Here is a 16,188-nt window from a genome sequence, read left to right as displayed (position 1 = left end):
GATTTCTTTCCTTCTGCTAACTTTGGGTTTTGTTTGTTCTTCTTTCTCTAATTCCTTTAGGTGTAAGGTTAGATTGTTTATTTGAGATGTTTCTTGTTTCTTGAGGTAGGCTTGTATAGCCATAATCTTCCCTCTTAGAACTGCTTTTGCTGCATCCTATAGGTTTTGGATCATCGTGTTTTCACTGTCATCTGTCTCTATGTATTTTTTGATTTCCCCTTTGATTTCTTCAGCGATCTCTTGGTTATTTAGTAACGTATTGTTTAACCTCCATGTGTTTGTGCTTTTTACGTTTTTTTCCCTGTAATTCATTTCTAATCTCATAGCATTGTGGTCAGAAAAGATGCTTGATATGATGTCAGTTTTCTTAAATATACTGAGGCTTGATTTGTGACCCAAGATGTGATCTATCCTGGAGAATGTTCCGTGCCATATATATTTATAATTGTTATATCTTCTTCTTGGATTGATCCCTTGATCATTATGTAGTGTCCTTCCTTGTCTCTTGTAACATTCTTTATTTTAAAGTCAGTTTTATCTAATATGAGTATTGCTACTCCAGCTTTGTTTTGATTTCCATTTGCATGGAATATCTTTTTCCATACCCTCACTTTCAGTCTGTATGTGTCCCTAGGTCAGAACTGGGTCTCTTGTAGACAGCATATATATGGGTCTTGTTTTCGTATCCATTTCTCAAGTCTGTGTCTTTTGGTTGGCGCATTTAATCCATTCACGTTTAAGTTTATATGTTATTTGTCGTTTTTCCCTTGCTGCTTTCAATAATTTTCTTTGTCTTTAACTTTTGCCAGTTTGATTACTGTGTGTCTCGGTGTGTTTCTCCTTGGGTTTATCCTGTATGGGACTCTCTGTGCTTCCTGGACTTGGGTGGCTCTTTCCTTTCCCATGTTAGGGAAGTTTTCGACTATAATGTCTTCAAATATTTTCTCATGTCCTTTCTGTCTCTCTTCTCTTTCTGGAACCCCTATAATGCGAATGTTGTTGAGTTTAATGTTGTCCCAGTGGTCTCTTAGTCTGTCTTCAGTTCTTTTCATTCTATTTTTCTTTATTCTGTTCCGCAGCAGTGAATTCCACCATTCTGTCTTCCAGGTCACTTATCCGTTCTTCTGCCTCAGTTATTCTGCTATTGATTCCTTCTAATGTAGTTTTCATTTCAGTTATTGTATTGTTCAACTCTGTTTGTTTGTTTGTTCTTTAATTCTTCTAGGTCTTTGTTAAACATTTCTTGCATCTTCTCCATCTTTGCCTCCATTCTTTTTCCGAGGTCCTGGATCATCTTCACTGTCATTGTTCTGAATTCTTTTTCTGGAAGGTTGCCTATCTGCCTTCATTTGCCATTTTTTCTGGGGTTTTATCTTGATCCTTCATCTGGTACATAGCCCTCTGCCCTTTCATCTTGTCTATCTTTCTGTGAATGTGGTTTTTGTTCCACAGGCTGCAGGATTGTAGTTCTTCTTGCTTCTGCTGTCTGCCTTCTGCTGGATGAGGCAATCTAAGAGGCTTGTGCAAGTTTCCTGATAGGAGGGACTGGTGGTGGGTAGAGCTGGCTGTTGCTCTGGTGGGCAGAGCAAAGTAAAACTTTAATCTGCTTGCCTGCTGATGGGTGGGGCTGGGTTCCCTCCCTGTTGGTTGTTTGGCCTGAGGCAATCCAACACTGGAGCCTACCTGGGCTCTTTGGTGGGCTAATGGCACACTCTGGAGGGCTCATGTCAAGGAGTACTTTGCAGCACCTCTGCTGCCAATTTCCTGTCCTCACGGTGAGCCACAGCCACCCCCAGCCTCTGCAGGAGATACTCCAACACTAGCAGGTAGGTCTGGTTCAGTCTCCCCTGGGGTCACTGCTCCTTCCCCTGGGTCCCGATGCATACACTACTTTGTGTGTGCCCTATGGGATTTGATTTTACTGTGATTGTGCCCCTCCTACCATCTCATTGTGGCTTCTCCTTTGTCTTTGGATGTGGGGTATCTTTTTTGGTGAGTTCCAGTATCTTCCTGTCGATGATTGTCCAGCAGCTAGTTGTGATTCTGGTGTTCTCACAAGAGGGGGTGAGAGCATGTCCTTCTACTCCGCCATCTTGGTTCCTAGCTCCTGTTTACGTATTTTTTGATATTAACTCCTTATCAGTCATATCATTTGCAAATATTTTCTCCCATTCAGTAGGCTGTCTTTTTGTTTTGTCAGTGGTTTCCTTTGCTGTGCAAAACCTTTTAAGTTTGATTAGGTCCCATTTGTTTATTTTTGCTTTTGTTTCCTTTGCCTAAAAAGACATCCAAAGAAATATTGCTACAGTTTATGTCAGAGTGTTCTGCCTATGTCTCCTTCTATGAGTTTTATGGTTTCCAGTGTTACATTTAGGTCTTTAATTCATTTTGAGTTTACTTTTGTATATTGTGGAGAAATTTTTCTTATTTTATTCTTTTACATGTAGCTGTCAAGTTTTCCCAGTACCACTTATTGAAAAGACTGTCCATTCTCCATTGTATCTTCTTGCCTCTGTTGTCATAGATTGACCATAAGTGCATGTGTTTATTTCTGGGCTCGCTATTTTCTTGCATTGACCTATGTGCCTGTTTTTGTGCTGGTACTATATTGTTTTGATGATTGTAGGTTTGTAGCATAGTCTGAAGTCTTGGGGGATGATACCTCCAGCTTTGTTTTTTTTTTTCCTCAAGATTGCTTTGGCTATTCAGGGTCTTTTGCAGTTCCATATAAAGTTTAGGATTATTCTATTTCTGTGAAAAATGTCCTGCATATTTTGATAGAGATTGCATTAAATCTGCAAATTGTTTTGAATAGTATACCATTTTAATAGTATTAATTCTTCCAATCCAAGAGCACAGAATATCTTTCCATTTCTTTGAGTCCTCTTTGAGTTCCTTTATCAATGTTATACAGTTTTCAGCATATATGTATTTTACCTCTTTGGTTAAGTTTATTCCTAGGTATTTTATTCTTTTTGATATAATTGTAAATGTGATTTTTTTCTTGAATTCTCTGATATTTAATTTTTAGTGTATAGAGAAGCAACAGATTTCTGTATATTAATCTTGTATCTGCAACTTTACTAAATTCTTTTATTAAGTCTAATAGTTTTTTGGTGGAGACTTTAGAATTTTCTATATGTAGTATCATGGCATCTGCAAATAGTGGCAGTTTTACTTCTTCCCTTCCAATCTGGAGGCTTTTAATTTCTTTTTCTTTTTGTCTGATTACTATTGCTAGGACTTCCAATACTGTGTTAAATAGAAATGGCAAGAGTGACCTCCTATGTTTTAAAGCTACTGCTGCCAGCTCAGCTTCTCCATTGGTTAACTCTGTACCTTCAAACACCTTCCTTCATTTTCTTGTCCATCTGCTATAGCAATGTCATAAGCTGGAAACCCTGGGCTGGATCTGGCATTGTTTGGCCCTATTAATATTTTAAAATGTTTTAAAGTAGTTGTCAACATTAAAAGCTTTTTCATAAAAATCCAGGCTTTTCTTGGTACATGGATTCTCTGGGTCTCTGTTTCTTCATGTCAACAATCCTTTGGACCTAAAGAGCTTCTGCTGCCCCATTTAGATAGGGCATGTTCTAACTGCCCTCATTTACTTTGCCTACTGTGCTATGTGAGTTTGAAACCCCTGAACTACAGAGTCTATCTTCTCTCTGGGAGATAAGGACATTAGTGCTCCTACCCTTCCCTTTATTTGGATCAGTGTATATTTATTTTTGTGTTGTTAATCTGAAAATCAATGACAGTATTTGCATTTTCATGACAAATTACTTTTATTTCTATGTTTTATTAAAAAAGTTAGCTCACTGGACTTCCCCAGTGGTGCAGTGGTTAAGAATCCACCTGCCAATGCAGGGGACATGGGTTCGAGCCCTGGTCCGGGATGATCCCACATGCCACGGAGCAACTAAGCCTGTGTACCACGACTACTGAGCCTGCACTCTAGAGCCCGCAAGCCACAACTACTGAGCCGCATGCCGCAACTACTGAAGCCCATGCGCCTAGAGCCCATGCTCCACAACAAGAGAACCCACCGCAATGAGAAGCCCGCACACTGCAACAAAGAGTAGCCCCTGCTCGCCGCAACTAGAGAAAGCTTGCATGCAGCAATGAAGACCCAACACAGCCAAAAATAAACAAATAAATTTATAAAAATAAAAAATAAAAAAATAGTTCACTGAAAAGCCAAGTGGTGGGCTAGACTTATATTTCTTACTCTAGTTTTTTTCTTTTTTTTAAAGAAACTTATTTATTTTTGGCTGTGTTGGGTCTTTGTTGCTGTGTGCAGGCTTTCTCTAGTTGCAGTGAGCAGCATCTACTCTTCATTGCAGCGTGTGTACTTTTCATTGCAGTGCGTGGACTTCTCATTGCAGTGGCTTTTCTTGTTGCGGAGCACGGGCTCTAGGCACCCAGGCTTCAGTAGTTGTGGCACATGGGCTCAATAGTCATGGCTCGCAGGCTCTAGAGCACAGGCTCAGTAGTCGTGGTGCACGGGCTCAGGTGCTCTGCGGCACGTGGGATCTTCCCAGACCAGGGATCGAACCGGAGTCCACTGCAATGGTGGGTGGATTCTTAACCACTGTGCCACCAGAGAAGTCCCCTTACTCTAGTTTTAATGCTACGATTACTCAAAGGAGAGAGTCTGAGTGCATTCTTCATTTCTACACCCCACTAATTACTTCCTATATATTCTGGTTTTTCCCAGACATGAATGTGCCCTTATACTTCCCCCTCCCTCCTCAGAGATTTCTTTCTCAGGGTCTCACTTTCTGGCTCCAATCTGACCTGGTCATCTTTAATCTTCTTGTTCAGTTGTCTTGTGATTTTGCTTCACTGCTCTCTTGGGTCAGAGCCATTGTTTCTTGGATCTCAATGCATTTTTTAAAATGCCTTCATTTAGTGAAGGCATACCATCAGCTAACTGCCTAAGAGAAAAAAATATTTATTTTTTTTTTAAGGAAACTTTTTTTTCTTTTTGGCCATGCCACATGATTCGCGGGATCTTAGTTCCCTGACCAGGGATCAAACTCCCTGAAGCATGGAGTCCTAACCAAGGAATTCCCGAGAAAATATCTTTATTACCTGCCTGCTATTTGTGTCTGGGTAGGTGTGTATAGAAGCCTAGGTTAAAAATATTTACCTCTCAGAACTTGAAAGTCTTTCCTTCACAGTTTTCCAACATATCCAGAGTTCCGATTATAGTCTAATTCTTGTTCTTCTGTAGGTAACTTAGTGTGTGTGTTTTTGTGTACGCGTATGTGTGTTTCTTGTCTGGAAGTTTTTAGGGCCTTCTGTTTGGTTCTGGAATTTAACAGTTTTACACTGAGTAAAAGTTAAAGTGCTTATAATGACCTGCAAGGCCCTCTATGGTCTGGCTCCCAATTCTCAGTTTCTCCTCAACCTTACTACTCTCCAGTAGCTTACTCCTCTCCAGCCACAGTAGCCTCCTTACCATTCCTTGAACTTGCCTAGCATGTGTTGGAGCCTGCTCTTTAGCTATTCTCACTACTGATATGCTCCACCCACAGATAGTCTCCTTCAAAGGCAGACTCTCCCTGCCTACCTTATTTAATACTGCAACCCTCCTGCTGCTGCCCCTGTACTCTCAATCCCTCTTACCTTGTTCTACCTTTTTCTCTATTCTATAACATATTTGTAACATACTATAACATTTACTTACGCTAAGTGTTTATTGTCTATCTCTCACTGAGAGAATCAAATCTTCATGAGATGAAGAAATTTACTTTGTTATCTTAAATGCCTAGAACAAAGCCCTGTACCTTATAAGTGCTCAATAAATTTTTGTTGAATGATATTGGTTATGTTGAACTCATACAGCTAGCTCATAAATGATTCCTATTCACGCAGGCCAAAGGAAGGATGACAGGATCACAGTGTTCTATTAGTGGAAGAGTTGAACCTAAGATGTACTCACTTTGAGATTACAGTCTTGTCATTTATCAAGAAAGAAACTGGCTTGCATTTCAGATGGACTGGTATAAGTCAATAGCTCTGTAGTTTGTGGGGTGCAAAGAGTTGTTCTTTAAAAAAATGGGATATGTTAAACACCAAATCCATGGATGGAACTTTTTTTGGACATTAATTTGAGGGACCAAACATGAAGCTGTAAAAGAAACCAACCAATTCTACCAGGGTTGGTAACAGCTTTAATGAAAAACTTTGGGGGAAAAAAAGAATATTTCTTTTACATTATTTTTGGACTTCAAAATATTATCCTGTTCCACACCCTCGAACCCCTCTCACGAAGATAACCAACTACAGTAGTGTAAACTTATTTAATTCAATAAAACACACACTTCAGCTGATGCAGTTAATTCTAATGAAAACTGAAAGATCACAGCATAGAGTTTAAAGAACAATTGTTCATTGATGGTTTATATACATTTGTGAGAATTGTTTATAAGTGGACTTGCATACCTATTTTTTCTTTCATTCATTTATTCTCCAAAAATGTGTTGAATGCTGATACAATCCTAGCCTTCAAGGTTCATGCAGTCTAGATCAAGAAAACAGACAAGTGGACAGGCCTAAACTTACACAGTGAGTGTTAGAATCCAATTTTCTGATTCTGTAGAATACTGTTCAGAATTTAATTTAAAATTCACATTTTCAGTACTTAGTCAAATGCAAAATATAATTTACAAACACTTTAAACATCCATTGTTGAAATGTGAGATGCACTTTTGACTTTTAAACATCTATTTTATACCCATGTTGCAAACAAAACATGATTCTATAAATTCTGACTAGAAGTCTTATTGCATCTTATAATGACTACATTCCTGTTTTTGAAGTGTCTTATCCACATTATATTTGAGTGTCTCAAAACACTGTGTATAGGGCTTCCCTGGTGGCTCAGTGGTTGGGAGTCTGCCTGCCGATGCAGGGGACACGGGTTCATGCGCCAGTCCGGGAGGATCCCACGTGCCGTGGAGCAGCTGGGCCCGTGAGCCATGGCCGCTGAGCCTGCGCGTCCGGAGCCTGTGCTCCGCAGCGGGAGAGGCCACAACAGTGAGAGGCCCACGTACCGCAAAAACCAAAAAACAAAACAAAACAAAAAAAACACTGTGTATAATATGTATGCCTGGATGCTGGATTTATTAAGCAGAAAAGAAGAGGCAGAATATAGTAGTCATTAATGGAGCCAGGTTTCACATGTCAAGGAAAATTTCACAGAAGAGGCCAGTTTGAAGAGTATCTTCAAGATGAGACATGGAATTGGAGCAGTTCGGGCCAATATTCTGTTAATAGCTATATAATCATCATGGACAAATCTATTTTCCCCTGCATAGTGTCAGGACACATGATGACCTCTAGCCGGGCTGAAATTTTTTTTTTTTTTTGAATTTTTGAATTTTATTTTATTTATTTTTTTATACAGCAGGTTCTTATTAGTCACCCATTTTATACACATCAGTGTATACATGTCAATCCCAATCTCCCAATTCACACCATTTTTTAAAATAAATTTTATTTATTTTTGGCTGCGTCTGGTCTTAGTTGTGGCATGTGGGATCTTCGTGAGGCATGCGGGATCTTTTGTTGTGGAGAGTGGGCTTCTCTCTAGCTGTGTCATACAGGTTTTCTCTTCTCTAGTTGTGGCACTCAGGCTCCAGGGCATGTGGGCTCTGCAGTTTGCAGCACGTGGGCCCTCTAGTTGAGGTACGTGAGCTCAGTAGTTGTGGTGTGTGGGCTTAGCTGCCCCACGGCATGTGGGATCCTAGTTCCCCGATCAGGGATGGAACCCACATCCCCTGCAGTGTAAGGTGGATTCTTTACCACTAGACCACCAGGGAAGTCCCCGGGCTGAACTTTTAAAGTTCAACATGTTTATGTGCTTTTAAAATTTCACTTGACAGCAACCTACTTGATATTCATTTGGCCAAAATGGTATTTAAAAATACTGTGTATAAATGGCCACCTGAATACATTTCCCCCTTAAATTCTAACTCTTGAGACTGTGAGGAGTTTTTATGTTAAGGCTTATTCACACCAAGAAATGTCAACGTTTGTTGCCAACTAGTTATGATTAAGGAGGACTGAAAATGAGGCTCTAGACTTTCTTTTTTTAAATTGAGAATTATTGCTTGGATTCAATTTTTATGGCTTGATCCCATAATGGATGAATTGGCCTACTTATGAGGGAACACATTTCATGTAGGGTAGATATGTGTGTGGGTATTTATCCACTGAGTTTATGTAGTGTATATTTTATCCCAAATGAAGAATATTAAAAAATATTTACTTGAAAATAAGTCATAAAATTTAAATAGTGAACAAGAGAGAAAGACTAAGGATAGTTGGACAGAAGGGGAGAAGGGATACAGTTACTTGGAAGAAGTAAGATAGAGAATAAAGCAAAGGCAATATAAAAAAACAACTCAGCATAGCAGGCAATATAACTGATATATTAAGCAGCTAAGGTTATTATGTAATTGATATATTGAGCAACTAAAGTTATTTGATTCTTGGTGCTAGAAGGCATGATTATACTGTTGTAATTTATTTTTTAAAAAAGGGAAAATATGCTTCATTAGATAATGGCTTTGACATTTGACATTTTATTTTTTACTGAAATATAGTTGATTTACATGTTGTGTTAGTTTCTGGTGTAGAGCAAAGTGGTTCAGATATATATTTGTTTGTGTGTGTGTGTGTATTCTTTTTCATATACTTTTCCATTATGGTTTATTACAGGATATTGAATATAGTTCCCTGTGCTTGTTGTTTATACATTTGACATTTTATATAGCAGATTTAAACACATGTAAGTATTGTTCAGTTCTATAAGGCCAAAATACTTTACAAACTTCTCAAATTTCACATGTAGAAAGTCATGCAAACTAAATGAATACCAAACACTTAGCCCCCTAAAATACGTTAGTGACTCTTGAGGGCCATAAGTAAGAAACAAATTTCTTTTGCTCCTGAAGATCTAACAATCTACTTTGGAAGACAACATATAGAATAATTGGAGAATAGTAAAGTGCTGAATAAAAGCTTATGCTTTCTTATAAACAAATGCTAAATTATGTGGTAGAGAGTGAGATATTTATAGAAATTTAGAAATCAATGTGGAGTAAAGAAGTCAGCAAAAGCTTCATAGAGGAAGACAGAGTTTGAGTTTGAAGGATGAATCCAGGTGGGAAAATACTATGAAATGAAGTATGAAAATATAAATTAGCCAACTTCCACAAAATACTTTTGTATGGAAAATGTAATAATTAAAAAACTCAAAGCACAAATCAAAACCAAAAGGTATCACCTCACATTCATTAGGATGGCTATTATCAAAGAGGAAATAGCAAGGGTTGGTGAAGAGTTAGAGAAATTCGAACCCTTGTGAACTGTTGATGGAAATGTAAAATGGTGCAGCCACTATGGAAAACATTATGGGATTCCTCAAAAAATTAAAACTAGAATTACCATATGATCCAGAAATTCCACTTCTAGGTAAATATCCAAAAGAACTGAAAGCAGAGTGTCAGAGATATTCATAGCAGCATTAAACAATCTCTAAAACGTGGAGAACTTAGAACTACTACCCATTGCTAACATTTTTCCTTCTGAGATAATATTTCAACTCTCCATCCTTACTTTCTAGGTAATTTTCAACTTTTAATACTTATTTATCCTTTCTTATTTTTACTCTAGTTTTCTCTCATGTTCACTAAATAGTGGCCCTTTAAAATATTTGTTACACTTACACCTGAGATTATAGTGAAAGAGTATGTCTTAGTTTTCTACTAATCATTAGTTCAACTAAGAGGCATCTAACTCCTAAGATAATCTTTGCCTATTAAATCTCAAATAACTACCTTCATTCCTATACCCATTTAGACTAAATTAGATTTCTTTGACTTTTCAATTGGCAAGACCAAGAATGTAGGCCTTCAGTAGTGGTCTTGCATAGAAAGACATAAATCTAGAGTCTGTTGCTTTGACAGGCACATTTTTGTTCTAACTCACGGACTGTTTGGTAGTAGTTCATAGGTTTGCCTGAACTTCTTGAACAGCAGAACTTGTCAACTATTCGGAAATCAAAACACCAGGTCAACGGTAGATAAAGCAGATATTTCCTTCCCCAATTTCTAGAGCCTTAAGAAGCAGAAGCCCCCAAAACTAGTGGGTGATGTGTCCCTTGCTGGAGCTGGACTGAATACGGAAAGTGGTAACACCGTGACTATGGATCATCCCCTCTGGTGTTCATGTGACCAGTGGGGCTGCAACTCATTTGGATATAGGACTGTAGTTGTAGGAAACACTAAGACTGTGCTTAGGTGAATCTGTTCCTTAGCTGATCCCAGCCAATATTTTTTTCAATGCATAAGAGATTTTTGGAGATAATTTTGTTTCAAATTGAACTTTACCATGTTAGTATTACCTATTAAGTACCACCCCAGTTTAATCTTTTGTATTGCAAGAGGAAACAGGTGATCATTATCAAATTACCACTATCACTAATTCCTTCAAACAGACTTCCAAACCACTGGTCTCTGTTGCAGAGATCCTACTCATTCTGACCCCTTTATCCCCACTATTTCCATTGCAGTTTTCACCTCCTGATGTGAGCAGAACTTTCTCTTCATAGTCTTTAAAAATAATTATTCATAGACTGTTGTGAAATCTAAAAATAATATTACAGCAAAAATGTAGGTGCTTGAATCCTTCCCAATTTTCTCCTCTCAAACCAAGGGAATCTCCTTTTTAAAAGCTACTAGACTCAGTAGGACTGTATTTGTGCCTCCTACTTGGGGCATGATGGCTTACCTAAGAATCTTTCTGGGCCCAATTTGTATGTGTGCATGTGTACCTCATGGCTGGGACATGCAAAGAATCTTGAGAGTTGCTCCTAGGTTCCCTCGAGAACTAAATTCATGTAACATCGGAAGGAATGATGGGCGCTACTCAAGAAGACAGGGCAAGGGTAAGAAAAACTGTGGCTCCGAGGACTATGGAAGCACATCCGAAGCCAAGGGGAAGCCTGTGTTCTGCCTTAGAACACAGAAGGAGGAGTTGAGGGGACGGGGGTTGTATTGAATATATCCCAGACTAGAATCCATGTGAGTCCATTTCGTACATTAATTATACAGCAATTTACTGTATACCATGTTTCTTAAATGAATAATATTATTCAAAGGTGTTCAGAATCATCCTATTTGAATAATGCTGCACAACACACAAAACTCTCTTAAAGTGCTGTTTATAGGGAAAAAGTTTAGTTTCTCATAAACACAAGTTTTTGTACAGAAGCAGTACTGAGAGAATAACAGCGAACTGTTGGGCTGCAGAGAGAGAAAGAGATCAATTGATCCAGGGCCGGAAAGAGAGATTCAGTTCAGGAAAGAGCATCCCTGAGAGGAGCAGGCACTGATGGCTGGCAATTCAAAGCTGTGGTATCCATCAAAGGCATGGGCTAGGCGCTGCCAGGCAAGGAAATGGCCCTTAGGAACAGCAGAGAAGGTCACTTTAGGGAGATGATGTACCCTGCCCCCCAGGTCACCCTTTCAGAAGATGGTGAGACTTCTGTGTATCATCAGTCTTTAGTTTTATTAGTCTGGTTCGACTAGACAATCTCTAGTCAATTCTTTCTGTCTGAGAATTCAGTCTTATGACCTGAGTGAGGAAACAGCATCATAATTTTCAAGCATTCTGACAGCTTGGGCCAATTACACAGGCTCTAAACAGTGAAATGGCTCTCAGGTTCCAAGCTGGGAGGGAGGAATGATAGGAAAATGAATTGCACATATTCTCTTCCAAAATAGTCCTACTTAGTGCCAACCAATTCCATCTTTATTCTGTAGTAATTTTCCTACGTTTCCTAATTCAGCAAACAGATTTATATCTGGCAAAGAGATGATTATAAATTTGTCATTTGGTGTTCTGCATAAAAGTTCGGTTATATCTTCGTTATAAAGTCAATATGTTGCTTTGTGTGTGTGTGTGTGTGTGTGTGTGTGTGTGTGTGGTACACGGGCCTTTCACCGTTGTGGCCTCTCCCGTTGCGGGGCACAGGCTCCGGACGCGCAGGCTCAGCGGCCGTGGCTCACGGGCCCAGTCGCTTCGCGGCATGTGGGATCTTCCCGGACCGGGGCGCGAACCCGTTTCCCCTGCATCGGCAGGCGGACTCTCAACCACTGCGCCACCAGGGAAGCCCCAATATGTTGCTTTTTAAAAATTAACTTAGTTATTTAAAAATTTTATTATGGAAATTTTCAAATAGAAAAGAAAAAATTTAATACTATACCAAACCCTAATTTGTCCATTTTATTCAGCTCCAATAGTTAATAAGATATCACAGTCTTATTTCATTAACAACCACTTCCAGCCCCTAGATTATTATTTTTTCCCTTTTTTTGGTTATGTTTTATTTCGTTTTCCCCCACATCCTAGTCACTGAATTACTTTCAAGAAAATCCCAGACATTTTATTTTGTAGATACCATTAACATACCTGAAAACAATTCCCCTTCATTGAATACTTGTTTAATATCAAATATACACTCAGTGTTCTAAATATCCCCAACTGTTTCATAAAATTTTTTGCAGTCTGTTTGTTCAAAATCTAAATGAAGTCCATACGTTGCCTTTAGCTAATATAACTCAAAAGCCCCTCTCTCTAATATCTCTTTTAATCTATAGATTACCCTTCCGTCTGTATTTTTTTCTTGCTTTTTTTAAAGAAACTATGTCATCTGTCCTACAAAATTTCTCACTTTCTTGATTTCTGTTGCCTGCATATGTTTTTGTTTTTAAACACGTTATCTCATTTTGTCTACATACGTACCTGATGAAGTAGAAAGAAGAGATAGTTTTACCACTGAGCAAAGGAGTTGATCAGGGTACAGAGAGATAAAGCGGTTTGTCCAAACTTGGAGTTAATAAGTAGTTGAACCAAAACTAGAATCCAGGAAACACATTTCTTAAACCAGGGCTCAGCTCTTTTTACCCAAACACTGAACCTCTTATTTCATGAATTAAAGCAGTATTAAAACACGAAATATCCTGAGGAGCCTTTGAATGAAAAAATTAAAATATTATTAGTACAGTTTAATGTTTTATAATTTCTTAAAAGTAATCCATGTACACTGTTATCTAGGCAGCATTTGTCATGAATGGGAATCACTGAGCCTCAATATATGTATATATGTTTACTTGTCTACAGTAGTATATATGCCTATATGACTGTCTTAAATTTATTCTTTCGTATCATTCACATGCTTGAGTATTTCTTTGTCTTAGTTGCTATACTAGATTATAAACTTTTGGATGCAAAGTACAGTGTTAGTTTCTCTGCAGTTTCTCATAGTCAAATGTATGTGACTGATATTCAGGATTTTTGGTGAAAAACAAAGGCAAACTGGGCTGTGTGAATTATCATTCAGTACTGAAGTAGGAACAGCATTTTCTGAGTAATGAAATACCTTCTACGTCTCTGCTTATTTTTCACTGCCATCTACTGGTGCCTGGTGTTATTTCTGATTAAGATCTTTCAGGGGAAGTCTGTCATAGGGACTGAATGGAGAAAAAAGAAATTATGAAGTCATAAAAATTCTTTGAGAAAGTTCCTTTCAAAGGAATATGTGCTTTCTTGGTAAGTAAAGCTACCTTAAGTGTACAATAAAAATTACTAACTTCTAAAAATTTCCATATCTATTATAATACCCTCTAAGCACTATAAAATTAAACTATAATTAAACTAATTAAACTTATAGATCATCTGCTACAAATTTTGGGGCATAAAATGAGTATAACTTCTATAGAGTAAAATTAAAATTATATTTAAATGTAAGCAAAGAGACTGAAGGATTGTTGTAAAATAGCAGGTCAGAAATGATAAAGGGCTGAAATAATATAGTAGAGATCTGTGAAGAGCACAGAATCTAGATATAAAGATGAGGTAGTATATGTAGATGAAATGACTGATTGATGGCTTAGGGACAATGAAGAGGGAATTATGATGACTCCAAAGTTTTAATTGGACCCGTAGAATAACTACCTTAACAAAGTGTAAATTCTAAGGAAGAACACATTTGAAAGAGAAATATAAGTTCAGTTTTGGACATGCTAAGTTTGGTATTTGTTGATTCAATGCCCTTGGTTGCACTGTCAATTAAACATGTGTTCAATGGTAACTAAATTTACCATGATCACTTCATGATGTATACAAATGTCGAATCATTACGTTGTTATGTGACTGATATTCAGGATTTTTGGTGAAAAACAAAGGCAAACTGGGCTGTGTGAATTATCATTCAGTACTGAAGTAGGAACAGCATTTTCTGAGTAATGAAATACCTTCTACGTCTCTGCTTATTTTTCACTGCCATCTACTGGTGCCTGGTGTTATTTCTGATTAAGATCTTTCAGGGGAAGTCTGTCATAGGGACTGAATGGAGAAAAAAGAAATTATGAAGTCATAAAAATTCTTTGAGAAAGTTCCTTTCAAAGGAATATGTGCTTTCTTGGTAAGTAAAGCTACCTTAAGTGTACAATAAAAATTACTAACTTCTAAAAATTTCCATATCTATTATAATACCCTCTAAGCACTATAAAATTAAACTATAATTAAACTAATTAAACTTATAGATCATCTGCTACAAATTTTGGGGCATAAAATGAGTATAACTTCTATAGAGTAAAATTAAAATTATATTTAAATGTAAGCAAAGAGACTGAAGGATTGTTGTAAAATAGGTCAGAAATGATAAAGGGCTGAAATAATATAGTAGAGATCTGTGAAGAGCACAGAATCTAGATATAAAGATGAGGTAGTATATGTAGATGAAATGACTGATTGATGGCTTAGGGACAATGAAGAGGGAATTATGATGACTCCAAAGTTTTAATTGGACCCGTAGAATAACTACCTTAACAAAGTGTAAATTCTAAGGAAGAACACATTTGAAAGAGAAATATAAGTTCAGTTTTGGACATGCTAAGTTTGGTATTTGTTGATTCAATGCCCTTGGTTGCACTGTCAATTAAACATGTGTTCAATGGTAACTAAATTTACCATGATCACTTCATGATGTATACAAATGTCGAATCATTACGTTGTACACCTCAAAATAATAACAATAAAAGAATATAAAAAAGAAAAAATATGAGTATAACTTCTAGCCAACAATTCTTATCACAGTTGAATTACTGGCAAATTAATTTTAACAAATTTAACAATATAGAACGATACTGATGGTTGTTAATTAGAGTGTATATTATACATACATGTGCTAGGTTCTGAAAACAGAGCAGAACATAAGAAAGCCATGGCTTTAATCCTAAGAGAAGATATTGTAAATATTGGAGAAAGTAGAAAAATTTCTCATTTAGGCTTTTTCTAAGTTTATGCAAAACACATCAACAAAATGAATTCTAAAAGTAATCTCTGTAGTAAAATAGGTATGTTTTTTGCATTTTGAATTTATCATTATAGTTAATACAGATTAAATTAGCTTTCCTAACCCCTTATATAGTGATTTAGATTAAGCCCTTTTGATATGTCATATTATTGAGTCTTGTGTTCTTTGGTGACTTGTTTTTGGGAGAGAATGAATTGCTGAGGTAGTTTTAAAAATCACAATGCAGTTGATCTAACAATAACCTCAGTTTTTATAGTAAACCAACCATATGAAACATTGCTATTCCAAGCCTGAAAAATTTATTATATAAATACACATATCACTTTTATAAATCATTAAACATTTTTTTCACTTGTTTAGCAACATAGAAAGTAAAAGAAACAACATGCAGAACTAAGAAAAGAAAGGTTAGTGACTAGTTAGGGTAAGTCTAAATTTAAATTTACTCAAAAATAGAGTAATACTATTTTGATTACTGTAACTTTGAAATATAATCTTTCTCAAGATTGCTTTGGCTATTTGGGGGTCTTTTGTTGTTCTGTACAAATTTTAAGATCATTTGTTGTAGTTTTGTGAAAAATTCCATTGGAATTTTTAAAAAATTAATTAATTTTTGGCTGTGTTGGGCCTTTGTTGCTGTGCACGGGCTTTCTCTAGTTGCAGTGAGCTGGGGCTACTCTTTGTTGCAGTGTACAGGCTTCTTATTGTGGTGGCTTCTCATGTTGCAGAGCACGGACTCTAGGCGTGCAGGCTTCATAGTTGTGGCACATGGACTCTAGAGTGCAGGCTCA

The sequence above is a fragment of the Physeter macrocephalus genome, chromosome 2 (genome assembly GCF_002837175.3).
Source record: "Physeter macrocephalus isolate SW-GA chromosome 2, ASM283717v5, whole genome shotgun sequence".
Classification (NCBI taxonomy): domain Eukaryota; kingdom Metazoa; phylum Chordata; class Mammalia; order Artiodactyla; family Physeteridae; genus Physeter; species Physeter macrocephalus.
Note: the sequence above shows the minus strand (reverse complement) of the source record.